At 42.6% G+C, this 4,264-nt stretch overlaps 1 non-coding gene across 1 annotated transcript; it reads right to left on the bottom strand.

The window, feature by feature from the left end:
- Positions 1–552: 552 nt before the first annotated feature.
- On the bottom strand, positions 553–659 carry LOC130984047 (small nucleolar RNA R71). The gene has a single exon (XR_009088007.1). It is a non-coding gene; the product is annotated as a small nucleolar RNA R71 (small nucleolar RNA).
- Positions 660–4,264: the final 3,605 nt, after the last annotated feature.

Genomic DNA, 4,264 nt, shown 5'->3' with positions numbered 1-4,264 from the left:
TTTCTTCTCTTTCATATGAGCAGGAACAAGGAAAAAGGCACTCTTGTTGAAATTGATCCTGAACCTGAAAGGACTCTGAAGAGGAAACTAAGAGAAGCTAAATTACAACAATCTAAAGGTAAACTTTCAGAAATTTTCGAACAAGAGAAGGAGATGGCAGCCGAACCCAACAACAATAATGCAAGGAGAATGCTTGGTGACTTCACAAAACCAACGTCCAAATTTGATGGAAGAAGCATCTCCATTCCTGCCATTGGAGCCAACAATTTTGAGCTTAAGCCTCAACTAGTTGCTTTAATACAACAGAACTGCAAGTTTTATGGACTTCCATCTGAAGATCCTTACCAGTTTTTAACTGAGTTCTTACAGATTTGTGAGACTGTTAAGACGAATGGAGTTGATCCTGAAGTCTACAGACTCATGCTTTTCCCTTTTGCTGTAAGAGACAGAGCTAGAATATGGTTGGACTCACAACCTAAAGATAGCCTAGACTCCTGGGATAAGCTGGTCACGGCTTTCTTGGATAAATTCTTTCCTCCTCAAAAGCTGAGCAAGCTTAGAGTGGATGTTTAGACCTTCAAACAAAAAGATGGTGAATCCCTCTATGAAGCTTGGGAAAGATACAAGCAGTTGACCAAAAGGTGTCCATCTGACAGGTTTTCAGAATGGACCATATTAGATATATTCTATTATGGTCTATCTGAGTTTTCAAAAAATGTCACTGGACCATTCTGCAGGTGGATCCATTCACCTAAAGAAAACACCTGCAGAAGCTCAAGAACTTATTGACATAGTTGCAAATAACCAGTTCACGTACACCTCTGAGAGGAATTCCATGAATAATGGGACGCCTCAGAGGAAAGGAGTTCTTGAAATTGATGCTCTGAATGCCATATTGGCTCAGAACAAAGTGTTGACTCAGCAAGTTAACATGATTTCTCAAAGTCTGGATGGATGGCGAAATGCATCCAACAGTACTAAAGAGGCAGCTTCTGAAGAAGCTTATGATCCTGAAAACCCTGCAATAGCAGAGGTAAATTACATGGGTGAACCTTATGGAAACACCTATAATTCATCATGGAGAAATCATCCAAATTTCTCATGGAAGGATCAACAAAAGCCTCAACAAGGCTTTAACAATGGTGGACGCAATAGGCTGAGCACTAGCAAGCCTTTTCCATCATCTTCTCAGCAACAGACAGAGAATTCTGAACAAAGCTCCTCTAATTTAGCAAACTTAGTCTCTGATCTGTCAAAAGCCACTTTCAATTTCATGAGTGAAACAAGATCCTCCATCAGAAATCTGGAGGCACAAGTGGGCCAGCTGAGTAAGAAAGTCATTGAAACTCCTCCCAGTATTCTCCCAAGCAATATAGAAGAGAATCCAAAAGGAGAGTGCAAGGCCATTGATGTAATCAATATGGCCGAATGCACAAAGGAGGAGAAGGACGAAAATCTAGTGAGGAGGACCTCCTAGGACGTCTCTCAAGCAAGAAGGAGTTTCCTATTAAGGATCCAAAGGAATCTGAGGCTCATATAGAGACCATAGAGATTCCATTAAATCTCCTTCTGCCATTCATGAGCTCTGAAGACTATTCCTCCTCTGAAGAGGATGAAGATGTGACTGGAGAGCAAGTTGCTCAATATTTAGGAGCTATCATGAAGCTGAATGCCAAGTTATTTGGTAATGAGACTTGGGAAAGTGAACCTCCCTTGCTCATTAGTGAACTAGATACCTGGATTCAGCAAATTTTACCTCAAAAGAGACAAGATCCTAGCAAGTTCTTAATACCTTGTACCATACGCACCATGACCTTTGAAAAAGCTCAATGTGATCTGGGGTCAAGGATAAATCTTATGCCACTCTCTGTAATGGAGAAGCTAGGGATCATTGAGGTACAACCTGCCTTGTTCTCATTACAATTGGCAGACAAGTCATTAAGACAAGCTTATGGAGTAGTAGAGGACGTGTTAGTAAAGGTTGAAGGCCTTTACATCCCTGCTGATTTCATAATCTTAGACACTAGGAAGGAAGAGGATGAGTGCATCATCCTTGGAAGACCTTTCCTAGCCATAGCAGGAGCTGTGATAGATGTCAACAGAGGTGAATTAGTCCTTCAATTGAATGGGGACTACCTTGTGTTTAAGGCACATGGCCATCCCTCTGTGACAAAGGATAGTAAGCATGAAGAGCTTCTCTCAGTACAGAGTCAAACAGAGCCCCCACAGTCAAACTCTAAGTTTGGTGTTGGGAGGCCACAACCAAACACTAAGTTTGGTGTTAAGACCCCATATCCAAACTCTAAATTTGGTGTTGGGAGTTTTACAACATTGACCTGATCACCTTGTGGCTCCATGAGAGCCCACTGTCAAGCTAATGACATTAAAAGAGCGCTTGTTGGGAGGCAACCCAATTTTTATTTATCTAATTTTTATTTTATTTTATTATTTTTTTGTGTTTTATTAGGTACATGATCATGTGGAGTCACGAAAAAAATATAAAAATTAAAAACATAATCAAAAACAGCAGAAGAAAAATCACACCCTGGAGGGAGGACATACTGGCGTTCAACGCCAGTAAGGAGCATCTGGCTGGCGTTCAACGCCAGAACAGAGCATGAATCTAGTGCTGAATGCCAGAAACAAGCAACATTTTGGCGTTTGAACGCCAGGAATGTGCCTTGAGGAAAGCTGGCGCTGAACGCCAGTAACAAGCATGGAACTGGCGTTCAACGCCAGAAACATGCTACACATGGGCGTTGAACGCCCAGAGTGTGCATCATCTCGGCGTTTAAACGCCAGAATGGTGTGCAAAGGCATTTTACATGCCTAATTGGTGCAGGGATGTAAATCCTTGACACCTCAGGATCTGTGGACCCCACAGGATCCCCACCTAACATATTTCCACCTTATCTCCTAATCCTATAACACTCTTTCCCATATCACACTTCCCAACAACTTCAATCTCTCTTTCCAATTACCCCCTTCACCACTCACATCCATCCACTCTTCCCCATAAACCCCACCTACCTTCAAAATTCAAAAAAACTTTCCCACCCAAACCCACCCTAAATGACCGAAACTACACCCTCTCCCCTCCCTATATATACCCTTCCATTTTACTTCATTTCCACACAACAACACCCCCTCTTCTATACCTTGGCCGAATCCATCTCCCCTCACTCTCCTCCATATTTTATTCTTCTTCTTCTCTTCTTCTTTCTTCTCTTGCTCAAGGGCGAGCAATATTTTGAGTTTGGTGTGATCAAAGCATGATCTTTTTGTTTTTCATTACCATCAATGGCACCTAAGGCCGGAGAATCCTCTAGAAAAGGAAAAGGGAAGACAAAAGCTTCCACTTCCGAGTCATAGGAGATGGAAAGATTCATCTCCAAAAGCCATCAAGACCACTTCTATGATGTTGTTGCAAAGGAGAAGGTGATCCCGGAGGTCCCTTTCAAGCTCAAGAAAAATGAGTATCCGGAGATCCGACATGAAATCCGAAGAAGAGGTTGGGAAGTCCTAACCAACCCCATGCAACAAGTCGGAATCTTAATGGTTCAAGAATTCTATGCCAATGCATGGATCACTAAGAACCATGATCAAAGTATGAACCTGAGTCCAAAGAATTATCTCACAATGGTTCGGGGGAAATACTTAGATTTTAGTCCGGAAAATGTGAGGTTGGCGTTCCACTTGCCCATGATGCAAGGAGATGAACGCCCCAACACTAGAAGGGTCAACTTCAATCAAAGGTTGGACCAAGTCCTAATGGACATATGTGTGGAAGGAGCTCAATGGAAAAGAGACTCCAAAGGCAAGCCAGTTCAACTAAGAAGACTGGACCTCAAGCCTGTGGCTAGAGGATGGTTGGAGTTCATTCAACGCTCAATCATTCCCACTAGTAACCGATCTGAAGTTACTGTGGATCGGGCCATCATGATTCATAGCATCATGATTGGAGAGGAAGTAGAAGTTCATGAAGTCATCTCCAATGAAATCTACAAAATAGCCGAAAAGCCCTCCACCATGGCAAGGCTAGCTTTTCCTTACCTTATTTGCCATCTATGTTACTCAGCTGGAGTTATCATAGAAGGAGACATCCCCATTGAAGAGGATAAGCCCATCACCAAGAAGAGGATGGAGCAAGCAAGAGAGACCCTCCACGGATCTCAAGAGATGCATGAGGAAGCTCATCATCAAGAAATCCCTGAGATGCCTCAAGGGATGCACTTTCCTCCCAACAACTATTGGGAATAACTCA

This window comes from Arachis stenosperma, chromosome 5 (assembly GCF_014773155.1).
Source record: "Arachis stenosperma cultivar V10309 chromosome 5, arast.V10309.gnm1.PFL2, whole genome shotgun sequence".
Lineage (NCBI taxonomy): Eukaryota > Viridiplantae > Streptophyta > Magnoliopsida > Fabales > Fabaceae > Arachis > Arachis stenosperma.
The sequence above is the reverse complement of the archived record's forward strand: the minus strand, read 5'-3'. Positions and strand labels throughout refer to the sequence as shown.